Source organism: Lipotes vexillifer, unplaced genomic scaffold (assembly GCF_000442215.2).
Source record: "Lipotes vexillifer unplaced genomic scaffold, Lipotes_vexillifer_v1.1 scaffold184, whole genome shotgun sequence".
Classification (NCBI taxonomy): Eukaryota; Metazoa; Chordata; class Mammalia; order Artiodactyla; family Lipotidae; genus Lipotes; species Lipotes vexillifer.
Window position 1 is genome coordinate 170,550 of NW_006783561.1, and position 17,623 is coordinate 188,172.

At 38.3% G+C, this 17,623-nt stretch overlaps 1 pseudogene; it reads left to right on the forward strand.

Moving 5' to 3' along the window:
* Nucleotides 1-7,984, forward strand: part of LOC103071658 (52 kDa repressor of the inhibitor of the protein kinase-like) — a 9,861-nt pseudogene extending 1,877 nt beyond the window's left edge.
* Nucleotides 7,985-17,623: the final 9,639 nt, after the last annotated feature.

Sequence of the window (17,623 nt, forward strand, 5' to 3'; positions counted from 1 at the left end):
TGTCTCTGATTTTTTCCTTTGCTGTCACTCTACCAAGGATGAAAGAGTTCTGATGGGTTTTAAAATACTGTGATTTTGTAGTCTAGCCAGCTGGGTAGAAGCTACAATCTCTTGCCATATGCACACAAGAATTATTTGTAAAATGAAAAAAACATGAATCATAAGGAAATTATTTTTTACAAAGTTTACAACCAGAAATGCAATTCATTAGCATATGTAACTAAAAGTACAGCCTCAATAAATTAGATTTCTGATTTTGAAAAAGCAGCAATTATATCTGCGCCACACTGTTAGTTTCCTTATATTTATAAATACTCTTAAATATTTTTAAAAATCTAGATGGCTCATTTTGTAATAACACAAGTTGCCTTTTGACATACAACTTAAATTTTCTATTATGAAATGATTTTTGGCCAAGTAACAATGAAAAAGGGGCAAAGATAGGTAAATGGTGGGCTGTTTGTAAAGTGAACTACTCAATACCAATTGAACTTTTTTCTGATGGTAAATCACAATGCTCTCTCTAAAGCTCATCAATATACAGGCATACATATTTATAATCAGTAGCTTAAAAATATGATTTTTTTGTGCTATTCCGTACCTCTTGGATTTTTACCTCTACGTTAGTCAAGCGAACCATCTTTTAGGAATACGCATGAAGATGGAAGTCCCTGTGAAGAATATGGTGTGAATCTGCTCTGTCTCCTGCAGTTAAATCCATTTGAAGGATATATTCTTCGATTATCATCTGGACAGAGAGGTCTAAATAGAAACAAGTTATTTTTAACTTTTTATTATGAGAATTTTCAAACACAAAGTAGAATAATGCAATACACATCCGTGTGCCCATTACAGAATTCATCAATTGTCGTCATTTTGCTAACCTTGCAGAAACAAGTGTTAATTATAATCAGAGATAAAACAGGATTCAAACTTCGTGGAAAAGAGTAAAATATACTTTTTTACCAACAGTCAAATGGTGAAGGTGGGCAGAATCATTGCATGGTGCAACAAGGTAAAGTACATAGAGGGTTAAGGTCCTTAACAGAAGGATGCATCTTGCATGAAAGGAGGTCGGACATATTTTATAGGCCCCTCTTCAAGCTGCAGGAAGAATCAGGACCACAGCTACACTTGCCTATTTATTTTTTAGATTATGAAGTTAAAGAGAATAGCAGAATCATTCTGCAATAGCAGCAAATCAATGGATTATGTTACTTATAGACAGTCTCTTCTAAAATATTCCTTTGACACTGAGAAGCTGAAGAAGGCTGATGAATCACCTATTTTAAATTGTAATTTTTGCTTTTCATGTATGTTTAAACCTAAAACCTCTCTTTTAGTACGACTGAAATATACCTTTGTGGGATAAGTCTAGCATGTTTTTAATGTAAATATTCAATAGTTTCTATAAAGAACCCTGTTTTTCTCCCTGCTACAGTCCCTTCTTATCCAAATTGCCAATATGCTGTGTTACTTAGGCCTGCCAGTGCTGGGTAAGCTAAAAGGAAGAGGGCAGGAAGAATTCTGTCTTTGCTGTCATCTGGCTTTTCTCCCCCTTCAAAACAAGGTCTCTTTTAATCTAAAATTTTCCTTTAGGTTTTTTCCACCTAAGCAGAATATCTTTGAGTCATTTTTTTTTAAACAACTTTATTGGAGTATCATTGCTTTACAGTGCTGTGTTAGTTTCTGCTGTATAACAAAGTGAATCAGCTATATGTATACATATATCCCCATATCCCCTTGCTCTTGTGTCTCCCTCCCACCCTCCCTATCCCACCCCTCTAATTGGCCACAAAGCACCGAGCTGTTCTCCCTGTACTATGCAGCTGCTTCCCACTAGCTATCTTTTTACATTTGGTAGTGTATATATGTCAATGCCACTCTCTCACTTCGTCCCAGCTTACCCTTCCCCCTCCCCGTGTCCTTAAGTCCATTCTCTACATCTGCGTCTTTATTCCTGTCCTGCCCCTAGGTTCATCAGAACCTTTTTTTTTTTTTTTTTTTTTTTTAGATTCCGTATATATGTGTTAGCATACAGTATTAGTTTTTCTCTTTGTGACTTACTTCGCTCTGTTTGGCAGACTATAGGTCCATCCACCTCGCTACAAATAATTTCGTTTCTTTTTATGGCTAATATTCCATTGAATATATGTGCCACATCTTCATTATCCATTCATCTGTCAATGGACATTAGGTTGCTTCCATGTCCTGGCTATTGTAAACAGTGCTGCAATGAACATTGTGGTACATGACTCTTTTTGAATTATGTTTTTCTCAGGGTACATGCCCAGTAGTGGGATTGCTGGGTCGTATGGTAACTCTGTTTTTAGTTTTTTAAGGAACCTCCATACTGTTCTCCATAGTGGCTGTATCCATTTACATTCCCACCAACAGTGCAAGAGGGTTCCCTTTTCTCCACACCCTCTCCAGCATTTATTGTTTGTAGGTTTTTTGGTGATGGCCAGTCTGACTGGTGTGAGGTGATACCTCATTGTAGTTTTGATTTGCATTTCTCTAATGATTAGTGATGTTGAGCATCCTTTCATGTGTTTGTTGGCAATCTGTTTTCTTTGGAGAAATGTCTATTTAGGTCTTCTTCCCATTTTTGGATTGGATTGTTTGTTTCTTTGATATTGAGCTGCATGAGCTGCTTGTATATTTTGGAGATTAATCCTTTGTCAGTTGCTTCATTTGCAAATATTTTCTCCCACTCTGACGGCTGTCTTTTCATCTTATGTTTTCCTTTGCTGTGCAAAAGCTTTTAAGTTTCATTAGGTCCCATTTGTTTATTTTTGTTTTTATTTCCATTTCTCTAGGAGGTGGATCAAAAAGGATCTTGCTGTGATTTATGTCATAGAGTGTTCTGCCTATGTTTTCCTTAAGAGTTTTATAGTGTCTGGCCTTACATTTAGGTCTTTAATCCACTTTGAGTTTATTTTTGTGTATGGTGTTAGGGAGTGTTCTAATTTCATTCTTTTGCATGTAGCTGTCCAGTTTTCCAAGCACCACTTATTGAAGAGGCTGTCTTTTCTCCATTGTATATTCTTGCCTCCTTTATCAAAGAAAAGGTGACCACATGTGCGTGGGTTTATCTCTGGCTTTTCTAACCTGTTCCACTGATCTATATTTCTGTTTTTGTGCCAGTACCATACTGTCTTGATGACTGTAGCCTTGTAGTATAGTCTGAGGTCAGGGAGCCTGATTCCTCCAGTTCCAGTTTTCTTTCTCAAGATTGCTGTGGCTATTTGGGGTCTTTTGTGTTTGCATATAAATTGTGAAATTTTTTGTTCTAGTTCTGTGAAAAATGGAATTGGTAGCTTGATAGGGATTGCATTGAATCTGTAGATTGCTTTGGGTAGTATAGTCATTTTCAATATATTGATTCTTCCAATCCAAGAACATGGTATATCTCTCCATCTGTTTGTATCATCTTTAATTTCTTACATCAGTGTATTCTGGTTTTCTGCATACAGGTCTTTTGTCTGCTTAGGTAGGTTTATTCCTAGGTATTTTATTCTTTTTGTTGCAGTGGTAAATGGGAGTGTTTCCTTTATTTCTCTTTCAGATTTTTCATCATTAGTGTACAGGAATGCAAGAGATTTCTGTGCATTAATTGTGTATCCTGCTACTTTACCAAATTCATTGATTAGCTCTAGTACTTTTCTGGTAGAATCTTTAGGATTCTCTATGTATAGTATCATGTCATCTGCAAACAGTGACAGTTTTACTTCTTCTTTTCCAATTTGGATTCCCTTTATTTCTTTTTCTTCTCTGATTGCTGTGGCTAAAACTTCCAAAACTATGTTGAATAATAGTGGTGAGAGTGGGCAACCTTGTCTTATTCCTGATCTTAGTGGAAATGTTTTCAGTTTTTCACCATTGAGAACGATTATACATCACTTTGAGGGTGCTGATCATTAAGAAGTCTTGACTTTTTCCCAGGCCTGTGGGGGAAAATATGCTATAAGTCGTTAGTATTCTAACAGTAAGTGAAGGATAAATGCTAAGTTACTAGCAAAGTCTCCCGGTATTCAAGTTAGCAGAACACAATTTTGTTGTGATGTCCCCTAAATTGGGATGTGCCACATTTTAATTTTCCTTCTTTATATCTGCTAATGAGCACAAAATTCTCTCTTACAGCTATCAACTTGTAAATTTCCAAACAAAAGTGTGTTGGTATTAAACAGAATAGTTTTTTTCCTGAAAGTTGGTGAACAACACATTTCACAACATCTTTTCATTTAAAGGACTATTTCACAGCCAGATCACTTTTACCCCAATTTATATGATATGGGTTAAGGAAATAATCTTAAAAATTTGGCTGATGACATGCTGGATTACTGAACTGACTTCATGTCAGAAAATATAATAAAAACATATATTGATTTTTATATAATTATTCCTAAGATCTATTAATAGAGTATAATAGAAAATATTTAATATAAATACATTTGGGCTGTTTCCAATTTTTGACTATTATAAATAAAGCCACTATGAGCATTCATATCAGTTTTTTGTGTAAACACAAGTTTTCATTTTTCTAGGATAAATGCTCAAGACTGCAACTGCTGGGTCAGATGTTAAATCCATTTTTAGTTTTATAGGGAACTGCATAATTACATAGGGAACTACAGAACTACATACAGGGAACTACATAAACATAAAAATACACCAACTTGATACAGAGTTTAAAAGAGGAATAGATAGCATTTAGAATGACAAAAAGATAACTATTAAAAACACAGGATGAGATATTATAATTGACCACAAAGTCAGAACTTTGCTTTCCAGCAAGAAGAACAAAAAGGAAAGTTTAATTAAAAAACAACAACAAAAAACCCCCAAACTAAACAACAAAAAACCCTAATATTGTCTAAAAAAAAAAAAGAACAACCAAATGAATGGGAGAAAATATTTGCAAATGATATGACTGATAAGGGGTTAATATCCAAAATATATAAACAGCTCATACAGCTCAGTATCAAAAAAACAAACAACCTGATTTTAAAAGTGGGCAGAACACCTGAATAGGCATTTTTTCAAAGAAGATATACAGATGGCCAACAGGCACATGAAAAGATGCTCAACATCGGTAATCAACAGAGAAATGCAAATCAAAACCACAATGAGATATCACCTCACACCTGTCAGATAGTCATCATCAAAAAGACCACAGATAACAAATGTTGGTGAGAATGTGAAGAAAAGGGGACCCTAGTACATTGTTCGGAGTGTAAATTGGTACAGCCACTATGGAAAACAGTATAGAGGTTCCTCAAAAAACTAAAAATAGAACAAGCATATGATCCAGCAATTCCATTCCAGAGTATATATCCAAAGGAAACAAAAACACTAAATTTCAAAAGATATATGCACCCCATATTTGTGGTGACAAAAGTTTTTAGAGAAGATTTGATTATCAATAGAAGGATGGTAGAATAAACTAATGTAATAGTTTTGGACCATTATATAACTTTTACCAGGAATGAGTTCAGTCTTTTATCTATTGACCTAATGGAATGTCTATAATATACTATTAAGGAACAGTACTCATTGAAGGGTAATATGTACTGTTTGAGATCCCATTTTTATTTATTATTATTTATTATTTATTTATTTATTTTGCGGTAGGCGGGCCTCTCACTCTTGTGGCCTCTCCCGTTGTGGAGCACAGGCTCCGGACGCACAGGCTCAGCGGCCATGGCTTACGGACCCAGCCACTCCGTGGCATGTGGGATCTTCCCGGACCGGGGCACGAACCCGTGCCCCCTGCATCAGCAGGCAGACTCTCAACCACTGCGCCACCAGGGAAGCCCTATTTTTTATTTAAAAATTTAAAAAAATTTTATTTTTGGCTGGGCTGCGGCTCATGGGATCTTAGTTCCCCAACCAGAGATTGAACCCGGGCCACGGAAGTGAAAGTGCCGAGTTTAAGTGCCAAGTTGTTTTTTTTTAAAATTTTTTGCGGTACACGGGCCTCTCACTGTTGTGGCCTCTCCCATGGCGGAGCACAGGCTCCGGATGCGCAGGCTCAGCGGCCATGGCTCACGGGCCCAGCCGCTCCGCGGCATGTGGGATCTTCCCGGACCAGGGCACGAACCCGTGTCCCCTGCATTGGCAGGCGGACTCTCAACCACTGCACCACCAGGGAAGCCCAAGTGCCAAGTTTTAACCCTTGAAGAGAAGGAAAACAATACTTAAAATCCTTATTTGAAATTTTGATTCTTATGGGAAAATGGAACATACATCTGGATGGACATGAAGCTGATGAAATCCCAGAAGGTCTCTTTACTCCTGATAACTTTCAAGCACTGCCTGAGTGCCGGATCAGTTCTGGTGAAGAGGTTCTGAGAAAGTGCTCTGAGACAACAGCAGTTAACACATTGTTCAAAAACATAGCAGAAACAGATGCTAGAGATCTGTGAGAGCTGCATTCGGGAAGAAACCCTCAGGGAAGTGACAGACTCTCACTTCTTTTCCATCATCACTGACGATGTGGTGGACATAGCAGGGGAAGAGTACCTGCCTGTGTTGGTGAGGTTTGTTGACGAAGCTCACAACCTGAGAGAGGAATTTGTGGGCTTCCTGCCTTATGAAACTGATGCAGATATTTTGGCTGTGAAATTTCACACTATGCTGAGAAGTGGGGATTCAACATAGTGTACTGTCATGGCCAGGCTTACATTGTGTCCAGTGGATTTTCTTCCAAAATGAAAGTTGTTGCTTCTAGACTTTTAGAGAAATATCCCCAAGGTATCTACACACTCTGCTCTTCCTGTGCCTTAAATATGTGGTTGGCAAAATCACTGCCTGTTATGGGAGTATCTGTCGCATTAGGAACAATTGAGGAAGTTTGTTCTTTTTTCCATCCATCACCACAACTTGCTTTTAGAGCTTGACAATGTAATTTCTGTCCTTTTTCAGAACAATGAAGAAAGGGCCAAAGAACTGAAGGAAATTTGCCATTCTCCAGTGGACAGGCAGGCATGATGCTTTTGAAATCTTAGTGGACCTCCTACAAGCACTTGTTTTATGTTTAGATGGTATAAATAGTGTCACAAATGTTAGATGGAATAACTGTATAGCTGGCCGAGCATTTGTACTCTGTAGTGCGGTAACAGATTTTGATTTCATCATTACCATTGTTGTTCTTAAAAATGTTCTATCTTTTACAACAGCCTTTGGGAAAAATCTTCAGGGGCAAACTTCTGATGTCTTCTTTGCAGCCAGTAGTTTGACTGCAGTGCTGCATTCACTAAATGAAGTGATGGAAAATATCGAAGTTTATCATGAATTTTGGTTTGAGGAAGCCACAAATTTGGCAACCAAACTTGATATTCAGATGAAACTCCCAGGGAAATTTCACAGAGCTCAGCACAGTGACGTGGAATCTCAGCTAACCTCTGAGAGTTACTATAAAGAAATTCTTAAGTATTCCAACAGTGGAACACATTATTCAGGAACTGAAAGATATATTCTCAGAACAGCACCTCAAAGCTCTTAAATGCTTATATCTGGTACCCCCTGTCATGGGACAGCTCAAATTCAATACATCAGAGGAGCATCATGCTGACATGTACAGAAGTGATTTACCTAATCCTGACACACTCTCTGCTAAGCTGCATTGTTGGAGAATCAAGTGGAAACACAGAGGGAAAAATGTAGAACTTCCATCCACTATTTATGAAGCTCTTCATCTGGCAGACATCAAGATTTTCCTAATGTTTATGCATTGCTCAAGGTCCTACGTATTCTTCCTCTGATGAAGGTTGAGAATGAACGCTATGAAAATGGGCAAAAGCGTCTCAAAGCATACCTGAGGAACACTTTGACAGACCAAAGGTCAAGTAACTTGGCTTTGCTGAACATAAATTTGGATATAAAACACGATTTGGATTTAATGGTGGATACATATATCAAACTCTATACAAGTAAGTCAGAGCTTCCTATAGATAATTCAGAAACCATTGAAAATACCTAAGAGACTTTTAAAATAGGCTCTCTCTTATATTTGATATTTGAAAAAATCTGTAAGAAATCTAAAAACACCTTACAGAAAAGTTGTAAGGTGTACGTAGGCCACTTAATCACTGAATATCTTGACCTGTAGGCCTCCCCTTGAGTACATTAGTCATTGATAATCTGCCTGTTTAAATGGCCTGTTTGAAGTCCCATGCTTTGGAGACCTAACTGTTCTTCCAGAAGATAGCATTGAAAGTACCATGTTACACTATGTGTGATCTCTGCTAATGGCACTTTGGAATTGTATTAAGTCATTTTAGACATTAACATTTATCACTGTGGATCCAGTTGTCAGGTATTGAGTTATCAGTTCTTTGAAGAAATAAATTTTGAGGAGGTATGAGAGGAAGGAATACATTTTATAAACATTACAGTGAAGCTCATGACTGACCTTTGAATAGTAGGAGTTTTAAGTATGCTGTTAAAAATCTGTAAGGGACTCAAGAAAATTATCAGACTGTAAGAGAAACATGTGAGCTTGCCAAACAAGGATTTCTGTGTAGATTTTGTCTTTATCAAATGAAGTTAAAGTAACAAGTTATAGTTAAAGTTTGAATGGAAGAGCCTGCCATTGTTGTTCCACATCTGGTTGTTGTTTATATTCCTTTATTGAGCCTACATCTTCATAAGCTTTTTGGCAGGTATATGTTGAACACTTCTGTTTCATGGTCAAGACAGGATCAGAGGCCATGGATACTGACAACTGATTTGTCTGTTTTTTTCTGTCTTTTTCCATGACTGTATCTACTGCCTCATCTTGATTTACAAGCAAAACTTAGAAAACCTACAAAAATAAGTGTTTTGTGGTTTATCTAGGAATAATACAGAAAATATTGCTGTAATTTTTGGTGAAGAAAATCAATTTTGTATAGTTTTTTCAACCTAAACAAAATGTGAATTTTGTTTTTAAAAAAAAGTGGGGTAGGGCTTCCCTGGTGGTGCAGTGGTTGAGAGTCCGCCTGCCGATGCAGGGGACGTGGGTTCGTGCCCCGGTCTGGGAAGATCCCACATGCCGCGGAGCGGCTGGGCCCGTGAGCCATGGCCGCTGAGCCTGCGCGTCCGGAGCCTGTGCTCCGCAACGGGAGAGGCCACAACAGGGAGAGGCCACAACAGTGAGAGGCCCACGTTAAAAAAAAAAAAAGTGGGGTAGAAAGTTTAAGGAACGATAAAAGAACAGTAGCTGTGAGTAGGAAAAGGAAAGAATGGCTAGCTATATTATAGACCATGACATATCATCACCACAATAATCTGGTTATGTGATTTTCACTACTAGAATTTAGTTACATTTATATATATATCAGTTGAAAAAGCAAATGGCTGAACTGAACTAGGGTGGAGAGTATGCTGGGAAAAAGTGGAAGAAAGACAAAAGGCAAGGAAAGTTAAGATACTGGTGTGAATAAATAATAAACCAAGTAATGTGGCTAGACAAGGAAGAAAGCTAATCTATTGACAGAGACTACCGATGATAAAATGGTAGTCAAGAGACAGGGTATTCATGAGGTGAGGGATTAAGTATAGAAAAATAAGGGAGAGGGAGAGATGAAGAGGAGGAGAAAAGAAGAAGGAGAGGAGAAGGTTAGACTTTAGGATTTTTAATATTGAACAGTCTTAGATGTTATGGTCCTGCAGACAGTCAGTTACGGGAATTTGGGGTGCTCAACCTGTGATACACGTGAAGTTTTCTGGGTGTTTACCAAGTATGACAGAAACTAGGATTTACTGATCTCTGGATCTTAAATGAAACTTTCATAATACTGTTTTGGAGCCGAGCTGCCAAAGACATTGGGACTTTATTTGGTTATTAAGGTTAACATCAGTATTAGTTTTGGTGACTATACTATTAAAAGATAAAAACTCTAAGAAACTCAGGTAATTAATGAATCTCAAAATAAAGAGATTAATAATGTTTATACTCTTCTGTCATTAATATATACATTTAGAAAATAAAATCAAAGCTTAACAACTCATCAGAGACTCATACAAGATAACTGTAAATTTCAAAGGCGAACTAAAGGTTACCCCTTGAAACATGAGTATAGTTTGGAACATAAAACAGTATTTTAAACTCTAGAATGTACGTTTATAGAACACTGCTTAAAAATATAAATCAATTTTGAATATTTACATTAGAGAGTGTGGTCCCAGCTTAAACTCACCCAATGTTTGGCAAGAATCATGTATGGCAGCACTCTGTTCCCAATTTTCAGGATTCAGGGACTTCATCCCCCTCATCCCCATACAGGGCTACAACTGCCCTTCTCATGGCAGACCCTCTGGTTTTGTGACAGAAAAGCTCTGAAAAATGGGCAAATAAGTAGAGTAAGAGGGAGACACAGCTGTATGGAATTGAATATCCCAACTGTTTTGGATATGAGTATGGAACTCAGTGTGGTTGTTCTGTCACAACATATATAATCCCACTAGGACACAAATATAGCAAAGAACAGAATTTTACTTGGAAAGAGAGTGGATCCAAAGTGTAACTACCAGGAATTGCTCTTATATGAGGAAAGTGTCTCAAAGTAAAGAAATAAGGCAGAGAGCTTAATAAAAGAGTTTTCCATTTGGATCAAATAAACAGAGAACATCATTTCTAAAAACTTTAGAAATCCATGGGAAAATGAATTTTTATTTCAAAACACAAAGGCAGACCATCTGTCTCCAAATTTAGGTGACTATAATACTTCAAATCTGATGCGATCAAAGTATGTTAAGCAGCAGGGTTTAGCAAAGTCATTTCTCACCTCTCTCTCATCTTCTCTCTTTTACTACCATCATCCCTATCCCTCTCCCCCTCCTCCCCAAAAAACCCCTCATGTCAAAATATTCTATAATTTAAAAGGCAATTGTACATTTTTTTGTTCTTTTCTAAATCGACCCCAATCACAGTATCTCCTGTTTGTGGCCATATATTTCCCCTCCCCGTCCCCCACTTTGGGAAGAGAGGTCACTGGGAGGTAAAAGTAAATCTGTACCTCCAGATAAGAAAATTGCTGCTTTAGAGTTATTGCAACTAATTTGTTTAATGGTTTTACATTTAACAAAGCACTTTCATATTTCACGGTCACATTTCACCATAATCCCAGGTGGCAGGCAGGAGAGGGAATATTATGATCATCCGGGTTGTTCAGATGACAAAACTGCAGCTTACTGAGTTAAAAGACTCTAGGGATATCTGAGGCAGATTCATCTTCTGAGGCTGACATCACAGAAGGTAACCACACCTCTTGACAAAACAGTCCTTCACAGCACTGTCTGGAGGACTCGATATGACACTTTATTCTGGAAACAGTAATATAAATTAAGGTCCTTCTTCCCTCTTACCCTATATAGCTGGAGTTGCCAATTCAAAGGCCAGGCAGGATGACACACCTAAGTGAAACATGCCCCAAATAAAGAAACGATAAAATGAAAAGGTAACTTACACTAAGCCTCAGTGCTGAAGAGCCCAGAGGGGGGTGATGGTAAATTGGAGGACTGGACAACTGGAGAGGCTTTCTGTTCATAGCAAAGAGAGCTGCAAATCACTTACAACTGACTATTGCCTTGGATGACTGCCATGTACAGATCTGGTTTTTCTAAATCCGATTTTTCAAGAAATATAGACTTTTATGTTAAGTCTCCTGACCTTTAAATGACAGAACCTTAAAAAAAAAAAAAACTGAATCAAAACACTTTGGCAAGTGAGATTTGGCCCACTAGTTTGAGATATCCGCTGGACTGATACTGCTTCCCTCTTCTTCCCCCCAAAGCACATAATCTCTTTAAACTTGAATATATTTAGGGTTGATTTTTTTCCCCCTCTGAACTATGTCTACGATTAGAGCTCAAATCCTACCACTATTTAGCCTGTTCGTTATTTGGGCCTACATAGTTCATAACAATTAGGTGTAGTTATAATAATGCATCTCAGAGTGTTCTTGTCCTCACGTTGAGCCACAGCCACCCTCAGCCTCTGCAGGAGACCCTCCAACACTAGGGATTGAGGGATTGAGGGATTGCAGTATGACTCCATTTCTTTGGTGCATCCATAAAATAGTTATTGAGTGACGACAATGAAGATTATTGACAACGCTACCCTGCTTTTCTGATGGCCTGCTTCAGGAAGTTGTGATTTTTAAGCCGTGTGGATGAAAGGCTCTTGGTGCTGCAGCCAGGAGTCAGTGCTATGCCTCTGACATGGGAGAGCCAACTTCAGGACACTGGTCCACAAGAGACCTCCCAGCTCCACGTAATATCAAACGGCAAAAATCTCCCAGAGATCTCCATCTCAACACCAACACCCAGCTTCACTCAACGACCAGCAAGCTACAGTGCTGGACACCCTATGCCAAACAACTAGCAAGACAGGAACACAACCCCACCCATTAACAGAGAGGCTGCCAAAATCATAATAAGGCCACAGACACCCCAAAACACACCACTAGATGTAGACCTGCCCACCAGAAAGACAAGATTCAGCCTCATCCACCAGAACACAGGCACTAGTCCCCTCCACCAGGAAGCCTACACAACACACTGAACCAACCTTAGCCACTGAGGGCAGACACCAAAAACAACGGGAACTACGAACCTGCAGCCTGCAAAAAGGAGACCCCAAACACACAAAATGCAAATGAGAAGACAGAAAAACACACAGCAGATGAAGGAGCAAGATAAAAACCCACCAGACCTAACAAATGAAGGGGAAATAGGCAGTCTACCTGAAAAAGAATTCAGAATAATGATAGTAAAGATGATCCAAAATCTTGGAAATAGAGAAAATGCAAGAAACATTTAACAAGGACCTAGAAGAACTAAAGAGGAAACAAGCAATGATGAACAACACAATAAATGAAATTAAAAATGCTCTAGAAGGGATCGATAGCAGAATAACTGAGGCAGAAGAACGGATAAGTGACCTGGAAGATAAAATAGTGGAAATAACTACTGCAGAGCAGAATAAAGAAAAAAGAATGAAAAGAACTGAGGACAGTCTCAGACACTTCTGGGACAACATTAAACGCACCAACATTCGAATTATAGGGGTCCCAGATGAAGAAGAGAAAAAGAAAGGGACTGAGAAAATATTTGAAGAGATTATAGTTGAAAACTTCCCTAATATGGGAAAGGAAATAGTTAATCAAGTCCAGGAAGCACAGAGAGTCCCATACAGGATGAATCCAAGGAGAAACACGCCAAGACACATATTAATCAAACTATCAAAAATTAAATACAAAGAAAACATATTAAAAGCAGCAAGGGAAAAACAACAAATAACACACAAGGGAACCCCCATAAGGTTAACAGCTGATCTTTCAGCAGAAACTCTGCAAGCCAGAAGGGAGTGGCAGGACATATTTAAAGTGATGAAGGAGAAAAACCTACAACCAAGAATACTCTACTCAGCAAGGATCTCATTCAGATTTGATGGAGAAATTAAAACCTTTACAGACAAGGAAAAGGTAACAGAATTCAGCACCACCAAACCAGCTTTACAACAAATGCTAAAGAAACTTCTCTAGGCAAGAAACACAAGAGGAGGAAAAGACCTACAATAACAAACCCAAAACAATTAAGAAAATGGGAATAGGAACATACATATCAGTAATTACCTTAAATGTAAATGGATTAAATGCTCCAGCCAAAAGACACAGACTGGGGCTTCCCTGGTGGCGCAGAGGTTGGGGGTCCACCTGCTGGTGCAGGGGACGCGGGTTTGTGCCTCAGTCCGGGAGGATCCCACATGCCGTGGAGTGGATAGGCCCGTGAGCCATGGCCGCTGGGCCTGTGCGTCTGGAGCCTGTGCTCTGCAACGGGAGAGGCGACTTTAAAATAAGGACTATCAGAAGAGACAAAGAAGGACACTACATAATGATTAAGGGATCGATCCAAGAAGAAGATATAACAATTGTAAATATTTATGCACCCAACATAGGAGCACCTCAATACATAAGGCAAAAACTAGCAGCCATAAAAGGGGAAATCGACAGTAACACATTCATAGTAGGGGACTTCAACACCCCACTTTCACCAATGGACAGATCATCCAAAATGAAAATAAATAAGGAAACACAAGCTTTAAATGATACATTAAACAGGATGGACTTAATTGATATTTATAGGACACTCCATCCAAAAACAACAGAATACACATTTTTCTCAAGTGCTCATGGAACATTCTCCAGGATAGATCATATCTTGGGTCACAAATCAAGCCTTGGTAAATTTAAGAAAATTGAAATTGTATCAAGTATCTTTTCCGACCACAACGCCATGAGACTAGATATCAATTATAGGAAAAGATCTGTAAAAAATACAAACACATGGAGGCTAAACAATACACTACTTAATAACGAAGTGATCACTGAAGAAATCAAAGAGGAAATTAAAAAATACCTAGAAACAAATGACAATGGAGATACAACGACCCAAAACCTATGGGATGCAGCAAAAGCAGTTCTATAAGGGGAGTTTATAGCAATACAGTCCTACCTTAAGAAACAGGAAACATCTCGAATAAACAACCTAACCTTGAACCTAAAGCAATTAGAGAAAGAAGAACCAAAAAACCCAAAAGTTAGCAGAAAGAAAGAAATCATAAAGATCAGATCAGAAATAAATAAAAAAGAAATGAAGGAAACGATAGCAAAGATCAATAAAACTAAAAGCTGGTTCTTTGAGAAGATAAACAAAATTGATAAACCATTAGCCAGACTCATCAAGAAAAAAAGGGAGAAGACTCAAATCAATAGAATTAGAAATGAAAAAGGAGAAGTAACAACTGACACTGCAGAAATACAAAAGATCGTAAGAGATTACTACAAGCAACTCTATGCCAATAAAATGGACAACCTGGAAGAAATGGACAAATTCTTAGAAATGCACAACCTGCCAAGACTGAATAAGGAAGAAACAGAAAATATGAACAAATCAATCACAAGCACTGAAATTGAAACTGTGATTAAAAATCTTCCAACAGAGCTTTCCTGGTGGCGCAGTGGTTGGTAGTCTGCCTGCCGATGCAGGGGATGTGGGTTTGTGCCTTGGTCCAGGAGGATCTCGTGTGCCATGGAGCGGCTGGGCCCGTGAGCCATGGCCGCTGAGCCTGCACGTCTGGAGCCTGTGCTCTGCAGTGGGAGAGGCCACGGCAGTGAGAGTCCCGCGTACAGCACCAAAAAAAAAAAAAAAAAAGAAAGCCAACAAACAAAAGCCCGGGACCAGATGGCTTCACAGGCAAATTCTATCAAACATTTAGAGAAGAGCTAACACCTATCCTTCTCAAACTCTTCCAAAATATAGCAGAGGGAGGAACACTCCCGAACTCATTATATGAGGCCACCATCACCCTGATACCAAAACCAGACAAAGATGTTGCAAGGAAAGAAAACTACAAGCCAATATCACTGATGAACATAGATGCAAAAATCTTCAACAAAATACTAGCAGACAGAATCCAACAGCACATTAAAAGGATCATAGACCATGATCAAGTGGGGTTTATTCCAGGAATGCAAGTATTCTTCAATATATGCAAATCAATCAACGTGGTACACCATATTAACAAATTGAGGGAGAAAAACCATGATCATCTCAATAGATGCAGAGAAAGCTTTCTACAAAATTCAACACCCATTTATGATAAAAACCCTGCAGAAAGTAGGCGTAGAGGGAACTTTCCTCAACATAATAAAGGCCATATATGACAAACCCACAGCCAATATCGTCCTCAATGGTGAAAAACTGAAAGCATTTCCACTAAGATCAGGAACAAGACAAGGTTGCCCACTCTCACCACTATTATTCAACATAGTTTTGGAAATTTTAGCCACAGGAATCAGAGAAGAAAAGGAAATAAAAGGAATCCAAATCGGAAAAGAAGAAGTGAAGCTGTCACTGTTTGCAGATGACATGATACTATACATAGAGAATCCTAAAGATGCTACCAGAAAACTACTAGAGCTAATCAATGAATTTGGTAAAGTAGCAGGATACACAATTAATGCACAGAAATCTCTGACATTGTTATACACTAATGATGAAAAATCTGAAAGTGAAATTAAGAAAACACTCCCATTTACCATTCCAACAAAAAGAATAAAATATCCAGGAAGAAACCTCCCTAAGGAGACAAAAGACCTGTATGCAGAAAATTATAAGACACTGATGAAAGAAATTAAAGATGATACAAACAGATGGAGAGATATACCATGTTCTTGGATTGGAAGAATCAACATTGTGAAAATGACTGTACTACCCAAAGCAATCTACAGATTCAATGCAATCCCTATCAAACTACCACTGGCATTTTTCACAGAACTAGAAAAAAAATTTCACAATTTGTATGGAAACACAAAAGACTCCGAATAGCCAAAGCAATCTTGAGAACGAAAAACGGAGCTGGAGGAATCAGGCTCCCTGACTTCATACTATACTACAAAGCTACAGTAATCAAGACAGTATGGTACTGGCACAAAAACAGAAATATAGATCAATGGAACAGGATAGAAAGCCCAGAGGTAAACCCACGCACATATGGTCACCTTATCTTTGATAAAGGAGGCAGGAATGTACAGTGGAGAAAGGACAGCCTCTTCAATAAGTGGTGCTGGGAAAACTGGACAGGTACATGTAAAAGTATGAGATTAGAACACTCCCTAACACCATACACAAAAATAAGCTCAAAATGGATTAAAGACCTAAATGTAAGGCCAGACACTATAAAACTCTTAGAGGAAAACATAGGCAGAAGAGTCTATGACATAAATCACAGCAGGGTCCTTTTTGACCGACCTCCTAGAGAAATGAAAATAAAAACAAAAATAAACAAATGGGACCTAATGAAACTTAAAAGCTTTTGCACAGCAAAGGAAACCATAAACAAGACCAAAAGACAGCCCTCAGAATGGGAGAAAATATTTGCAAATGAATCAACTGACAAAGGATTAATCTCTAAAATTTACAGGCAGCTCATGCAGCTCAATAACAAAAAAATAAACAACCCAATCCAAAAATGGGCAGAAGACCTAAATAGACATTTCTCCAAAGAAGATATACAGACTGCCAACAAACACATGAAAGAATGCTCAACATCATTAATCATTAGAGAAATGCAAATCAAAACTACAATGAGATATCATCTCACACCAGTCAGAATGGCCATCATCAAAAAATCTAGAAACAATAAATGCTGGAGAGGGTGTGGAGAAAAGGGAACACTCTTGCACTGCTGGTGGGAATGTGAATTGGTTCAGCCACTATGGAGAACAGTATGGAGGTTCCTTAAAAAACTACAAATAGAACTACCATATGACCCAGCAATCCCACTACTAGGTATATACCCTGAGGAAACCAGAATTCAGAAAGAGTCATGTACCAAAATGTTCATTGCAGCTCTATTTACAATAGCCCAGAGATGGAAACAACCTAAGTGTCCATCATCGGATGAATGGATAAAGAAGATGTGGCACATATACAATGGAATATATTACTCAGCCATAAAAAGAAACGAAATTGAGTTATTTGTAGTGACGTGGATGGACCTAGAGTCTTTCATACAGAGTGAAGTAAGTCAGAAAGAAAAAGACAAATACTGTATGCCCACACATATATATGG